Source organism: Malurus melanocephalus, unplaced genomic scaffold, assembly GCF_030028575.1.
Source record: "Malurus melanocephalus ecotype Western Australia unplaced genomic scaffold, MMel_1.1 scaffold_0, whole genome shotgun sequence".
Classification (NCBI taxonomy): Eukaryota; Metazoa; Chordata; class Aves; order Passeriformes; family Maluridae; genus Malurus; species Malurus melanocephalus.
The window spans coordinates 1097804-1114262 of record NW_026623232.1 but is presented as its reverse complement, the minus strand read 5'-3'; the positions used below and the strand labels follow the sequence as shown (position 1 = coordinate 1114262).

Below are 16459 nucleotides of genomic sequence, written 5' to 3'. Positions count from 1 at the left end.
GTCTCTGTCACTGGTCTGTTATCTCCTGCATTTGTTAATGTGGGGTTTACCTACTTTTGTGTGTTGYCCAGGTCTTGCATCTTAAACAGCTGTTAATCCTTCTGGTGTATCCTTCTAAAAAAAAAAAAGGATGTCTATGGATATGAAACAGGGTGAAAAGTACCTCACTACGATTACCCCATTTCATCCAATAACCAATGACKTACCTGCTTACCTGCCATCCAGAAGAGCTTTCATTCTCCTGCATGGATTCAAATGCACATTTTCAAGAAGTGTAGAGTATAATTTTTGTCCATACCCTGTCTGCTTGCTGACTATTCTAATATATAAAAGGAATTGTCACACTGCCAATGGAAATTATAAGCCTTAATGTTGTCTTTGGAGAGTCTGATCCCAGTCTGCCACATTCTGGATATATCAGTAATGGTCTACTGAATAAAGGATGTTGTTATTATTATACTACCTCCATCTTTTGTAATTGATACCACTATATCTGGTGTATATTGCAGAATATGTGTGCTGTGTACAGTTATGTGTGCTGTAGGATTCCAAATATGGATTATTTCATTTTGGTTCAGCTGTTAAGTTCTGTTAGAGGTAGGAAAATTATTATAATTAGTATTGTTACTGATATTACTGTTATTAKTCTCAATAGGTGAAAAGCCTCAAACATTTTTTATATTTATGTAAAATTCTGACAAGCAGTACATCCTCTAAATATCTGAAATACGCTAAGCTGTCTAAAAGTCCAAGTCACGTATGGAGATACTCAGTAGTCATGTCATAGCTTATAAAGTTTTTAGGACCTAACCATGATGGCAGCATGTTATACTCAATTTACATGGTTACATAATAATAAAATCAATGTAATAATTAATAAAGTCCTTATTCCTTAATTGTTTTTAAAAGAAAGGTGTCCAGTTTACCTCTAATTTTATATGTATATATATTTTTTTAACCATGGACTCTCTTACTCTTTTGTTTTCACATAACTCTTAAAAAAGTACTAGCTTACTATTTACCCCAAAACACAAATCTTTTGTTTTCCTAGTTTTCCCCTACTATATTCTCTAGTTCTTCTTTGAATGTTTGATCTGCGATAACTTCTGACTATTCTGAGTGTCTTTTAAAYTCAAACATACAACCTCTTGTCAGCAGGAATTTCCTCACAAAACAGCAGTTTCGGGTCTCCTGGCCCCAGGTTGCTGTGATAACAGGCAGGTGTGTGAACAGCAGTGGTTGGGGTGATATTTGTCCTGCGGTGAGACAGTGGGGCTTCACTCCTCAGAGGTCATCTGCTCCCTGCACTGCTGTGTTCATTCCAGCTCAGGAGCTTGATGGGGCTGTATAAATGCAGCAACACTGTTCCACTCCTCAGTTTTTCAGTGGGACATAAGCAAAATTGCTTACAATTTTTTCTCACCAAGCTAAAGGTATGAATAGATCTTCTCTTTTGTGTATCTGGACACTTGTGAGAATGGGGGTGGGGGGAAACACCTACATTTATTGAATGAAAGTGATTGCACACACCATATCAGTTACCCTTCCGAAGCTGACTTTAAAATTATTTAAAGCACTTTAAAATTTTTGAGCACTTTAAAATTATTTTTCTACATGTGATTATCAGTTGTAGTTTATGCATCTTTGGTTTTTTTAGTTGATAGTTTGTTGAGATTTTTAGGTTCAATAAAAAACTTCAAAAGTTTTTCCTTTTTCATTCTGTAAGTAAGAGTCAGAAAAACTTCCACTTCTCCCTATCCAATTGAACAAACTSTAGCCTCTAGATGCAAATGTGCTGTTTTACTTCAATAGTTCATGTTTTTTATGTTTGAAAGTTATATTTAAATATAAGCTAATAYTTGCCTTGCAGAAAGCATTTTGGGTAGACTGTGGGTGATGCTGATGAAATACTTTTGATTCAGAGACTTACAAAATATTCTAAAATAAAATTGTATCCATTTTTGCATAGTAAGTAGCTTCAGGGAAAATAGTTAATTGGGAAAATGTTTTGATAATCTACTGCCACTTAGTTCTTTGAATGTTGAAGCCTTCCAGCATTTCTTAAACCTTTAAAATAGGTTAATGTTTCTTGAGATATTTGTTTGAGCATACAAATATTTAACATAATTTGGGAGATAAGTAGCCTTGCTTATGAAATTTCTAATCCACCTCAGGCAAGAATTTTATTTACAAAGATTAAGTAGAATATGAAACTTCTTTTCTGAGCATTTAAATCAATATTTATTTTAAAGATGGGCAGGGGTTTTTCCTTTAAGGGCTAATATTTTCTGTTTAATTTATTGTGGAAATCTTAGAGGTTAAGCGGAACTGAGCAAACTTAGCTGAAATCTACTGAACCAAAGTTTTGCAGTCAGACCATGGTCAGTTATTCTTCCAGTTATAACAAGAGCGGAGCAAAATTGTTTGCTTTAAGCAATCCAAGAAGATTCAGATGAGGGAGCAGCCAGTGGACACAGAAATCTCAAAATTCAATTTTTGAAATCAATTAAAAGTGCATGTTAGAAGATGATTATTTTTTTTAATTTGAAAGTTTTGGTCCATTCTCCCTTAGCATCTTCTGCCAAAATCTTATGGAGAGCCCTACTGAAGAGGTAGATTGGTATTAGTTTTTCTTTCTTAATAGTCTAGGACATATTATTCTTTTGCTGCTCTTCAGTGAAAACGTCAGAAAGAGACCCAGATTCTGGAAAGCATGGAAGTATTTGGAAACATACCCCTGAATTGTCATTGAGGGCTGATCACCATTCAGTTGACTCTAAATTCCTTTCACCTAATAGCCAGTSAATCATATTTTCTTTTCCTTTCATAATGATGCCCTGAGTATCATTCACAAATTTTTACAGATACAAGGATAAATCTTCACACACTGGAAAGGAATCTACCGTCACAAAGCTGAATTGTTGGGTTTTTTAAAATAATATTTTTTAAGACCTTTGTGTTTAACCATGACAATCAAGATGCTAATTTTGCCTTCTTAGGCAGTGAATTATCCTTCAGTGAACCCTGCAAACATTTCGTTTTAATCAGACCCAGACGAGACAAATACAGGTTCATTTCCACATGAAACCACTGGTGCACCCTGAGGGTGTACATTATTGTCCTGTGCAGCACAAATACCTTTGAATTACATATGAATGAAGATCCCAGCTCAAAGATCCAAAGGTTGGTTGGCAACTTTGTTGATTTTTAACACTTAATCTCTTTWAAAAAGATTTAGATGCTAATATGGGAATTTCACCACAAAAGATTAGTTCTGGAGTCTGACAAAAGCAGAAGAAAGATGGTGATGGCCTCAGTGATTGCTCTACTGATGTATTTTACTTAGGTTTGTATGAGCTTTGTGTGGCCAGGTTTTGGGGGCTGGGAGTGGCTACAGGGGTGGCATCTGTGAGAAGCTGCCAGAAATTGCCCAGTGTCCAGCAGAGCCAATGCCAGGTGGCTCCAGGATGGACCTGCTGCTCACCAAGGCTAGGTCAATCCAGAGTGGTGGTAACACCTCTGTGATAACACATTTAAGTGGTAACACATTTAAGATGAAAAAATTTATTGTGCAGATGTAACACAAGTAAAGTACACCAACTACTATTTGTATATATTTTACCAAACAAAGGCATTCATGTTAATGGCATAAATTGCATAGTTTTCTTATTAATTAATATTCTAGTATATTCTGTTCTATACTGGTTAATCATTCTCTGGCTTCTCATGCTAATTTGTCTGTGTGCTCAGTCTTTCCCCTTTTTTGAATCAGTGGGTTTCCTGGGTYGGTGGCTGCAGATCTTCCCCTGCCAGAATTACCTCTTACCCAGCTGGAGCTGATTCAGCACAGTTGCTRAGTTGGTTTTATTAGTTTTTTCCTTRTCTCGGATGTTCTACTGTCCTTGTGGTCCATAAATAATGCATTCTTTGTGGTTTACTCTTCTTCCCAAGTTTTGTTTAATTCTCCCTTTATGTCTGAGATCATTAGAGCATGTTAAACCTTAACAAGGCCAACCAGTAATTTGCCTTTCTAACACCTAGACATCATTTAGAGCTTGCTTGTTAGCTGCTATCTGTTTTACAGAGTAAATCTTTATTGTTGATTAGGCTTGAAAGTATACAAAGATCAAACATCAAAGAATGTCCTTTCTTAAGAAAATTATTATACTATATTTAGCAAGAGTAAGGCAGGATCCTGTTTCATAACCTCTTCTCATTACCTGTWACTCTCTGGGCAAATTGTTAACTTTTTTGGTGACTCTCAATATGTCCACATCAGGAGTAGCCCACACTGTAGCAACTTTCCTGTTAGGACTTGTGACCCTGTGGGGGATCCACACTGGAGCAGGCTGTTCTTGAAGGACTGTATCCCGTGGGAGGGTGCCCACACTGGAGCACTTTGTGAAGAGCTGTAGCCCGTGGGAAAGACTCACACTGGAGCAGTTTGTGAAGAGCTGCTCCGCATGGGAGGAACCCCACGCTGGAGCAGGGGAAGGACTCCTGTCCCTGAGCAGTGGCAGGAACTGACTGTAACCCCCATTCCATCTCCCTGGACCATGGTGGGCGGGGGGCGGGGATGATGGGGGGAGATGGAACCCTGAGGAAGGAGGGAGTGTGGGGGGGAAGGTGTTTTTAAGATTTGTTGTATTCTGATTATCCTTCTCTGCTTTTGACTGGTTATAAATTCAATTAATATCCCCAAGTCGAGTCTGTTTTACCTGTGACGGTGTTTAGTGAATGATCTTTCCTTATCTCATCTCATGAACCTTCTACTGTATATTTTTCTGTCCTCTGTCCTRTTGCAAAGGGGAGTGGAGCAATAGAGCAGCTTTGGTGGGTGCCTGGCATGCAGCCAGTGTTGACCTACACAAGTAAAAAGCAGGAACGTATCAGGGAGGTCACAATACCCACGTTTTGTTTGCTGTAGTTAAGGGTCTGGAGGGAAACAGCCTATGCACTTCTCTTACGAAGTTCATGGACAGATGCAAGGAAAATACCAGATGAGCAAAGAGCAGCTGAGGAACCATCACTTGCTGGTGGCAAATGAGTCTGAGTCCTRATTTTTGTATTTATCACCAATGATTTCTTTTGTATTTACAGAAAAAGGAAATTTGATCTTAAACCTCTCTATTATTTTTCTCAAGTGCTGAGATGAGGTTAAATTCTCAGCTCTGAAATGGCTAAATAACCTGAAATCTTGACTGTTTTAATTATTATGATATGTTCTGCACCTGAATTTAGCTGTGGTGCACTTACATGAGCATTTTATATTTAATTTACTATCCTCTATGAATTCTTCCTCTTGAGGAAGACCTTCTTGGGAGAACAGAAATAATTTAGATTGAGATGTTGTCTCCTAAGTATCTCATTGCAGAAATTTAGAGTTGAAATTCACTTGCACAATCCATGATTATCCAGACTTCTCACATTCTGCAAATTGCCCAAGATTTGAAAATGGGCTAGACGAAAGATTAAAAATAGCAGGTGATTACTTAGTTCCTGGAATACATTCTTTTATTGAATGACTATCAAGGGAAAACAGCCTTTATTCTTTTTAAAAGTACAAATAGTTACAAATAAAGAATCTTATTATAAAATGGATAGTTTTTAAACTAGAAGCATGGAAAATTATTCTCATTAAGAAGTCTGTTCAGACATTTTTCTTTTCTCTAAGGTATAATCGTGATAGGAGAAGAAGGTTCTAATATGCAGTTATAAGACCACAGTGTTAGAGCTGTGCACTGGGGAGCATCTCTGTGGTATTATTTAAAAGGGAAATAGAAATGTGCCAGTATCTGACATTGGTATGTTTAGTGCATTAGTTTTGTTGCAACACTGTTTGCTGCATCAYTTACAATGAAAAATACAGTTACTCTATTGTTTCAAGTACTGCATTTATTTTGTGGATCTACATCTTATTTATGAATACCAAAATATGAATCAGATGCTGTAGAGAATGTAATATATCCTAACTGACAGATCTCTTACTAGGTTGCAGTGAGCTCATATGAACACCTGAAGACACCCTGTATCTCCACTATTTGAAAATTTGAAAAGAACTTTTCCTCTAATTTTTTTTCTTTGATAAACATGTCTGAGAGATAACTATTCTATGAAATTCCAGCATTTTTCAACTGGTTAGCTATGGAGTCACTCTCAATTGTCTAGAGAATTATTTAAAGATGCCCTGTTCATCCATATGTGATGACAAGGACAGCATGTAGAATACTTCTACTTTGTCCTGGAAGCAGTGTACTGAATACTGAACAAAGTGGCTTGGGAGAATGAGTGTTAGTAACTAATAATTTCTTCAACCCAGTGAATTTTCACTAGTACTCTTGTCGAAGAGAAGATAGGTTTGAGTGGGACGGGGTTTYGCTGTGAATCAACTGTGGTTGTTTAAAACCAGCAGAGGGGAAGTGAGCTTCTTTATTGACATGCACTGTTTATATTTACTGCTCTTTGGGGAGCACTGTGTTTGCCAAGTTTACTCTCTCAAAATAATCTTTGGATAATTTCACCAGTGAATGCTTTCAACATTCAAGTTTTRTCTCTGAAAGCCCAGTTCACTATAGTGTTAATCCTTCACTCAGCATCACAGCTCTTTTGGCTGTGCAGACTTTGGYTGACAAGGTAGTGTTAATCAGGTCAAGCTAGAGCTGAACACCAATCCTGCTTATGGAATGATGTTTATTCCTATCAGTAGTTGATATTTTCCTCTTAGTTGTGGACCAGTTCAAAATTATTGATCACTTTCCAAGTTATTAATTGGAAGTGTTCTTTATTTGACTTTAYGTAGGCTAGAACAGTGACATTTTTGTTGCCCTGTCATGGAGWCTCTGGAGATGAATACTGGGTCTCCTTCCTAAGATCCACTATGTTGCTTCAATTTACAGGCATTGTTGTAAAAAAAGGAATAAAAACTAGCCTTTTTTGATGTCCAYATTTCCCCAAAGCCCCAAAGCTTCTCAATGTTAAAATCTCTTTTCTCTATYGTTCCTTTGACTCTGAGCACGGTGCACTTAATTTTTCTTTTGATGGCCCTGAATAACATTTGGCTTTCCACATCTCAAGCTTCTCTACCAGTCTTACATTTTGGTAGTTATGTAAACAAGATTATTCAAAATTACTTCATCTGGATTAAAAGATTTTGAAAAATTTTTGAAAAATGACAGAGACATCCAAGAAGAAAGATTGCTTCCCTCAACCTGGTTCTCTGGGGGAAAACCCTGTGGCTGGGAAAGCTGAGGTTCTTGTCCATATGGCCAAAATAGTCTCATTTCCCTCTGTCTCAGCTTCCTAAACTATAGTGTATGAAAAACGATGTTGACTTTCTTTGCAGAATATTTTGAGCACTGTTCTTGCAAGAGATGTGGGCTGATTTTCTTGATTGCTGGTATCTGTTGYTGTTTCTTGACTTGTAACAAATTAAAATGAAAGTTTGAAATTGAGTTCTCTACTGAAGCAGTTTCAAGTGAAAATTACAGAAAATTACCACTAGATGGAGTCAATGTTTTTCTAAATTATTTTTCATAGCTCAATGTAACAGTTGCAAAATGATTATGATCACTGAGTTAAGTGRAATATGATAATTTAAGTAGCTCACCTGTATCCTGTTATAATTGCATTATTTGTTCTTTGAACTTTCCAATTCTATGATTTTTCACTTCATCTAAAAAGATTTTTTACAATTTGATGCTGAATAACAATATCTTAATAGAATTCTTTATCCGACTTACAACATCCTGTAGCAGTGCTCCCTTTCCCTATTCATGTCTCTAAGTTGTTCTTATTRTTCTCTTCAATCCTGTCATTTCACAGGGTAAGTTCAATTCTAGTGGCTTCATCCTTTCTATTAATTAGAAATTGATAAGTAGGGTGAATTGCCAGACATAATTTTTATTTCAACTGAAAAGACTGTTATGCATTGTTCTAAAAAGCAGCTTGGATGTAATCAACAATCACAAAATCCCAGTTGTTAGGAGTAAGCCGTGCTAAATTTACAAGCACTAAGATTATTCTGTTAGGATCTGCAAACTCCACCTTAGACCTGGATTATTGTACTATTTTTTTTCATGTTGCATTAGTTAGTATAGTCTAGCCAGCCAAAAATGTTATTCACTTTTTATTCTGTGTAATAAAACTTGTTTTTTTTTTTTTTAAAGAGTTGTCCAGATGTGCCAGCTTTCTTCCAATGGGCCATTGCTGATCTGTTATCTTTGAAATCATGCAGGATACACAACCATTCCTCAGCTTCATTTTCTGATGATTTTGTCCTGCAGTCAGGCCCATTGCTGTTGTCTTTTGTACAAAATGAAGGAAGGAGATAAGATTTCCTTTCAACATTGGACTACCAGTAACAGGCCGATTTTTAGTAATTTGTTGAGGAAACGGCTTAATTTTTCGCAAAACAAATACATGACAGTACTTAAAAGGAACTCTTTCACCTTTTAGTCAATATGATCACTAGTTCAGAACTTTTTTACCAGCACCAAATCTCATCTAATACAGCTATTACCTTATTTTGTTTCTTCTGAKAATAGTAAGGAAAAAAGTAATAAAAATAAAAATTTCATCTTACAATTAACTTTTCAGTTACTTCGCAAATTAGTTAATGCCTTCAGAGTATTACTTTTACTCAATTTTCAAGAATATTAATTTATATTAATAAAGGAAATATTAATGGTAATGAGAAAATAAAAATTTTGGATATATGTAGTCCCTAGCAAAAAAACCCACACAAACAGAAAGGTATGTGTTACTTAAATACTATAGGAAAAATAATGACCAAAGTATAATTTTAAAATCTCTTGCTGGCTGTAAAAAAAAAAAAAAAATTATACGTTTTTAAAGAAAGCACATAGCTTGCATATTTTTTTTAAAAGTTAGCCTCATCATAAAACTATATTGAAAAGAAATTAAGAGATTTATGTGGATCCCTTGCTTGCTTTTCAGCATCTTATGTTTAGTGAAAAACATAGGACTGATGAGGAAGAAAAGAAAAACAGCCTTTTTTTTGATCCCAAACCTGTGCTCTATTATATTTCTAAAATCTGAGCTATCTTATTCCTGTGTAGTATTATTGTAGAATACAAATAGACATATTCAAACCTATCTATAGGCAGCTTTTTCTATTCATGTTGCTGAAGACCAGACCCAGAATTTATCTAAATTCTGCTAATTATTTTTGATAGAATCACAGACTCTCCTGAGTTGGAAATGGACCTACAAGGACCATCGAGTCCAACTGCTGGCCCTGCCCAGGACCACCCCAAGAGTCACACCCTGTGCCTGAGAGCATTGTCCAAACACTTCTGGAACTCTGTCRGGCTGGTGCTGTGACCACTTCCATGGGGAGCCTGTTCCAGAGCCCAAACATCCTCTGGGTGAAGAACATTTTCCTGATGTCCAGTATAAACTTTCCTGACACAACTTCAGGCAATTCCCTCAGGTCCTGTCACTGCTCACCCCACAGAAAAGATCAKTGCCTGCCCCTCCTCTTTCTTCCCCTGATGAGGAAGCTGTCGACCACAATGAGGTCTCCCCTCAGTCTCCTCCTCTCCAGGCTGAACAGACCAAGTGCCCTCATAAAGCTCCTCATAAAGCTTTGCCTCCAGGCYCTTCACCATCTTCATTGCTCTCCTTTGGGTGTTCTCTCACAGCTTTGCATCCTTCTTAGATTGCAGCGCCTTGCAGCGCCCAAAACTGCCCCCAGCCCTCCAGGTGAGGCCMCCCCAGGTCAGAGYAGAGGGGACAATCCCCTCTCCTGCCCAGCTGGTGATGCTGTGCCTGATGCACCCCAGGATAGGGTTGGCCCTCCTGGCTGCCAGGGCACTGCTGGCTCAGTTTCATTTTGGTTAACTATTGTCAAAACACAATTATTTTGCAGACTAAATTCATGTTCTTTTAATCAACTGCTGCTGCAGGGCTATACGTTTAAAAGTACTAAGTACAATTACTTTCGTGCAATATAGCCAAGACTTTAGAAATTTGTGTTAGATTTCATATCTAAACAAGTAAATGAGTTTATAAAACTGTCATTGAGTAAAGGTCACATACTAACAAATGAAATGGAACATACTATATAAGCTTAATTTTGTAAAGTTGACAAAGATTATTTTTAAACCATGTGTAGGCTCAAAGCAGCTATATTGTGCATCTGATGATACAGTCATCTCTTGGAATAATTTGTTTCATTATCCAATCAATTTCAGAATTATACTGTATGAATTTGACGTGTTTGTTTTATGCATTCATAGCTGTTATCAAGAACTTTAATGGCTTACTAACCCCCACCTGTGAATAAAGCTTTCTCTTTTGTAAAGCTGGAAGGATGTGGCAGAATAGAAGCAAGAAGAGTTTTTACACCTCCTCTTGTCAGTCTGAATGATTCACTAGTCATGGTAGGTTCTGTGCTCTGTATCAATACAATTAAATAATCAGTACCTGTAAGTTAAATCACTTCTCACACCCACTAGTAAAAATATGACAATAAAGCTATTCCCACTATAGTTTTTTCTTCTTTTCATTGAAAGTACTTGCATATAGTTTAGAGACTACTGCTGTAAGACATAAAAAGATACCTAAAACTTCTTCTTTGTAGCCAATAAACTAAACAGAAGAAAAGATACATTTCTGTAGAAATGCAGTATGTAATTTTTACAAGGGCGAGACACTGAGAGGTGGTAAAGTGTCTTTTGTTTATTTAATTGTAGGCCCTGTAAATGTCATTAGGATTCTAGACAAGTGGTATTTTGGATTTGAGAATTAACTGTGTGATGCAGTAGTTACAAAATGAACAGATAAAACATTTTTTTAAAAAGTGAAGTATTGATTTAAAACTTGAAATCATTCAGTAGGAAGAAGGTGCTTATTTTTACTATGAGTTGCCTGGCTAAATCTTCTAATAGCCTGCACTGAGTCTTGACAGCTCAAAAGCTGTGCTAAATCCAAATAAAACCTTTGGCTCCCTATAATAGATTACCTTTAGAAACAMAGGGAGCAGTAAAAGTTTTTCATCTAAAATGAAGCTCTTAGCAATGTGCTTGCTATAGTGTAAAAAATAACTATGATTAATAAGAGTTAGTGTCTCTGATCTTGTGACTTTCTCAATCTACTCTCAGCTATATTCAGGTGCCATGAGGAGTCCAGCTCACTGTCTTTTAAATTTGATTTTAACAGTGCCTTAAAGAAATAGTGAGAAAACAATAAGGTTAATCTCTATGGGTTTATGTTCTACAAAGGTTCATGCTGTAGTGGTGGCTCTAGCTCTCCAGCCTTGGGCTGACTGGAGGTAAACTCCTACCTTTTGTTGTGTTTGAATAGTGAGTACCTAAATAATGTAGCTGCGCCCTTTTGGCACCATCAGCACTGGTTTACAAAATAAAGCATTTCAAGGAAGCTCTAAATAGGAAATTCTGATGTTCAATCTAGATAGTATAATAAGCATTTCTACTTCAACACTGCCTGTGACATTCCACATACATGAAAGGTGATTACATATATTATACACTGTCTTTTGGTAACTCAYGTTGTCATTTTAATGGAGGGAGAGTAATGAAAACTTTGAGGTGATGCAAGTGGCCATAAGCAAGAAAAGGATAGAAGAGGAAGAATTTAATTTTTTTTTTGTAGTAATATTTCATTTTGCCTTGTAAACTAGTTTGCATAAGCCTATCATCCCAGAACTTTTTTAGTTTGAGAAAACATTGAAAGTCTTCTTTAGGGAAAATACTAAATTAATTTTTTTTAGATTTTCTGTCCCTTTGCCAGGTTTAGATTCAGCATAAATGGCTAATTAAAAGGTAGATGAGTTTCTGTCTCATTTTGCAGTTTCTCAAGCAGGGAAAGTATTATATGAAGAAGTTACAGAGCAGGGCAACAGATTTTGAGKAATAGATCTTGACAGACTCATTTTGTTGGCTTGCAGTGAAATGGACTTCACGWACTGAAATCTGAAAATAAACAGAATCTGGCATTTATCCATGAAACTTGAGAAAGTTACCTTTATTTTATAGTATAATGCTATGCCATTTTAAAATGCTATATCTTCATTATTTATAGAGTCATAGGAAGGGGGGGTGTGGCAAAACTGGAGGTTTTTGGGACAGACGGTGTTGCTAGTACTGATACATTGTAGGATGTGCTTGGCTGCAGGAAGCTTTTCTTCTTGGATGGACAGTAGAGCAAAAGCAGAATTTTGTGCTGATATTAAAACCAGTATTTTGGTTACAGGGTTCACAGCTAATTTGAAGTGAATAGGGCAGAGATAACATATCTGGTAGATTATCTGGTAGATTACTGCTGGAGAATGTCTGCAGAGTAGCCAGATAGTGCAGCATAAGTTAGTCCAAGACTGCAGAGCCTCTCCTGTCCTGCCCCTCACATTTTCTGAAGTACAATTCTGTTACTTGTCTTTTAGCTTYCAGTATAGGAACCAACCAGCCTGCAGCCACGATGCTTTCTAACACTTTTCTAGGGACCAAGCCATCCACATATATGCTGAAGGTCTTCAACATGCCCTGAGTCCATCCCAAGCCCTTCAGCTCCTGTGAAATACTGTGCAGATACAGGAATGCTGAAGTGATTTTGTTCGTCTATAAATGGATGTATGGTTTTGTTCTGTAGCAGAGTTCAGCGCAGAGATGGTAGAAAGGAACAGAGAAGAGGAGAATGCTGAGAATTTCTGTCTATCCAAAAAGAWACCTGGTGGTATTTCAGAGTTCTCTCAACTGAGTTTATCAGCTATGCTTCCAGACTGGCAGATTCATGGGTGCTTTATATCATCTTCTGTGACTGACCATACAAATTGCGATAAAAGGTCTTGTGATAAGCAGACTCMTGTCAAAGTGAGGGATGGCCTGGGGCGCCACAGAGAAGGCTGATTCCCACAGCTGAAAGCTGTGTCTGATGTTTTTGGTTTTTTTTTCCTTTTTTTTGGTGCGTGTGGAGAAAAGTGCTTTTCCCAAAATTGATACTGATGGTACTGATGGTAGGCTACCCTTTGACACCCTCTGAGAGAAGTCAGGAAAAAGAAGTTTGCCCAGTCCATCAGCTCTTACTTTGCAAAATGGCTTAACAGGTACAAATCATACTTGAAATATGTTCAATTAACCATGACTAATAAAGTCTTTGTGGTTGGGTCAGATGTTAGATATGAGAGGTTGTTAAAACAGGTTATGTGGAAATGCTGGCAGAAYGTGCTGGAGTGGAGGCTGCAGAGGGTTGGGGCAGGGGACAGGGGCTGTGGGAGGCAGGCACGGCTGGCAGCTGTGGTGAGCCATTCCAAACATGCAAATACAAGAGTGGCAGGCCTGCCTCTGGGTCTGAGCATACCTTGTGCTTTGCTTTGTGACAATACTGAGTGCTGCATCGGCCCCATGCATCCCCCCAGCAGGTGTGTTACAGTAGGAGTGGTCCAGTGAACCAGTCCTAAAAACATGGAAAATAATGGACTGTAACTGGTGAATTTTGTGAGTGCTGGGTAAATGGCAGTGAGTATCGGTTTTCTTTACATAGGTAGATATCTCTAATGTCCCATTTCCCAGAGTGGCTTGAATTGAACTTTGGTCTTGGGACATTTTTTGGGAATATTTGTCGTGATATTTTCAGCATTAGCATAAGCAGAATTTACATCAGAACGTGACTCATATCAATAATTAGATTCTTAGTCACTTACCTTTGTGAATACTCTGCTTATAATATTTAAGTCAACTATTTCCTTTCTGAGACAGAAAGAATACTTTGAAAAGCTCTGCTGTGTGAATTCTGATTCTGTTTTGTAGATATTTGAAGTAATTCCTCCACATTTATAAATCAGATATTTTTCCCAGTGATTGTCAAACTCGAGGAATGTTTGAGACATATTTTGTATGTATCTCTTTGTCTTTTTATTTAACTGAACTGTTTATTCAGCAGTTAATATAAACAGGAGGCTACAAATGAAGTTTTTAGCTGGCGTGCTGATTGATGAGTTTTCCAAGAGAAAGACATCAATGACATTATATATGTTTTTAAGATTCACAACACCGGTGATATTTATGAACACATGGTAGGTGTGCATAAATCAGTATGTTTGTGGCATTTTATTGAAGAATCTGAGGTGGGTTGTCATGGAGATTAAAAGCTTCAAAATGCTATTCATCGGTATTAGTTTTCTGGGCATAAGGGTATTCGTTCTGCTACCCTGAAACTTACGTTATAAAAAAAGCTCCATTTCTACTTATTGTATTGCAAGGGCTATTCTAGCAGGATAGGTAAATAAAGATCCAATGAGCACATTAAAGTCAAAGAAAATAAACAGTTTTCTATTTTTRATCAACATCACAATTTTTGTTTTGAAGCCATTAAGAAGGCTCTCTTTTTATTCTGTAGTGTATGAGGCTATTTATAAGGTAGCAGAAAATTATCAACCTCTCTGAATCCCCTTACCCCCCATCAAGAAAAAAATAAAGTTCTGGTCACTGGTAAATGAACATATTTTCTTCAGATGAAAATATTATAGAAATTTAAAGTATCAAATATGTTTTGCTAGTATTTTCTTTTACAGTAATACATACTTTATATGAAAAGCTAGAAAGTTTTCTGATGCTTTTCCCTTAAGTAATTAGAAAAAAACACTTACAGACCAGTTAACCTTGTTAAAAGCAATGTTGTTTTCTGCATGAGGTCATTGATGTGTTGCCATTAGTATGGTGGGTTTTTTTAATAATTAAATCAATGAAAATGCTGCAACAAATGCTGCATACATACACAACATCACACACACTCCGAATGAGTAATACAGTTTTCATAACAGACTTGAAGTGATGATTATTAACTAGAATTATATATATTTATATTTAAACTGACACTACAGAATTCTTTTGAGTCTTGACAGATCTGTGGAACATTTAAATGGAGTAATTGTAGTTACCAGACCTCCTGGGATTAACCTGCTGGAAAGAAAGTGACATTTTGCAAAGAGAAAAATGAATTCCTAATGTGGAAAAAAAAGCTAAAAATGAGGTTATGGTGTGCCTGTTTATAACCATTCAGGAGGAAAATATGTTTATATAGAGTCACTAATACACTGCAGTGATATACTTCACTTACACTTAATTACAGAGGGGCTTTGCATAGATTTTATTGGGTTCTGTGTTTCCTAAAATAGAATAAGTCACACTGAAATGAAACTTAAGAGTTATTTTATTTTTGGTGCATTCATATTTAGGAGTTGATTCTCTGCTATTTGTATTTTTACCAGGAATAACTTTACTAAATTCAACATACTCTATGTTAATAAAGAAAAAAGCCATCCAAAAGAGAACAATACCAACCTCTCCCTCTGTGGCACAAACTACTTTGGATAAATTGCCCCCTTTGACTTATAAGTGGGACCTATTCTGTCAGGCATACTCATATTTTTAGAGGAGTTTTTTAATGTTTTTTAATGTTTTTTTTAATGTTTTTTAATAGTTTTTTAACTACCTGCTGAGCTTTCCTGAGCTGAATAGAACCACAGAATCCCCACATAATTTAGGTTGGAAGAGAACTTTTGAGGTCATCTCTCTCCACTTAAAGCAGGATCAAGTTAACTAGGTTACTCAGTACCTGGCCTGATTGAGTTTTGAATGGTGGTGATGCCACAACTTCTCTGGGAAACCTGCTCTGCTGTTTGACTATGATAAAAATATTTTCTCATGATCTAGMTGGAATTTCCCATGTTCCAATTCATGCTCACCAAGTCTCACACCATTACTGTGCCCCTAGAAGGAGTTTGGCTCTGTTCTTCTGGACCCTCCTAGTAAGCAGTTGAAGACAGCAAGATCACTCAGGTCTCTCCTTTGCTTATTTTTCTCAGGRCTGAATGAACCCGCTTCTTCCAGCCCCTTCTTGTGTGGTCTGGTGGCTGGTTGGTGCATACTGCCAGTGCCAGTGGAGATGGGTGATTGCTAAGAGCAGGACAAGAAAAATTCAGGATTAAGTGGGAGGAGGTGGTTTCAGAAGAAGGAAGGGAGTATGAGAGATCAACTGTTCCCTTAGGAACTTGTGGAGACCTTAATGTCWAGTGTATGTCCAATGCAACAAATAATGCCATCCATGAGCTGGCCAGGAAAACTAACCCATAGGAACCTATGAAATTTAAGAGAAACATGGCATCCATGGGTATTGAAATGGCTTTAACCGATAATCTATTTATGTACTCTGATATTGCCTACAGCACATATAAAAGTGGAGCATGGTTGGTGACGACTATGTCTTCCTGCATTATARAATTTTCATTTAATTGTGATTTTTATATTATATATAATAAATACARTATTAAAAATTAATTTAACATATTTATCATATTTTGTCAACATCCTGTCAGGACACAGGAGTAATTTTCTTATCCTGTATTCTGCAGACTAAAAATTGATAATGCATGACCAAGATAATGTGAAACTCACACAAGACGTTCCTTCTCTGTTACATGCCA

General features: G+C 36.9%; 1 long non-coding RNA gene across 1 annotated transcript in view; it reads left to right on the top strand.

Moving 5' to 3' along the window:
• The window catches only part of LOC130577626 (uncharacterized), a 54443-nt gene that overhangs the window by 912 nt on the left and 37072 nt on the right, over positions 1 to 16459 (top strand). The gene's annotated exons all lie outside the window — the stretch shown is intronic.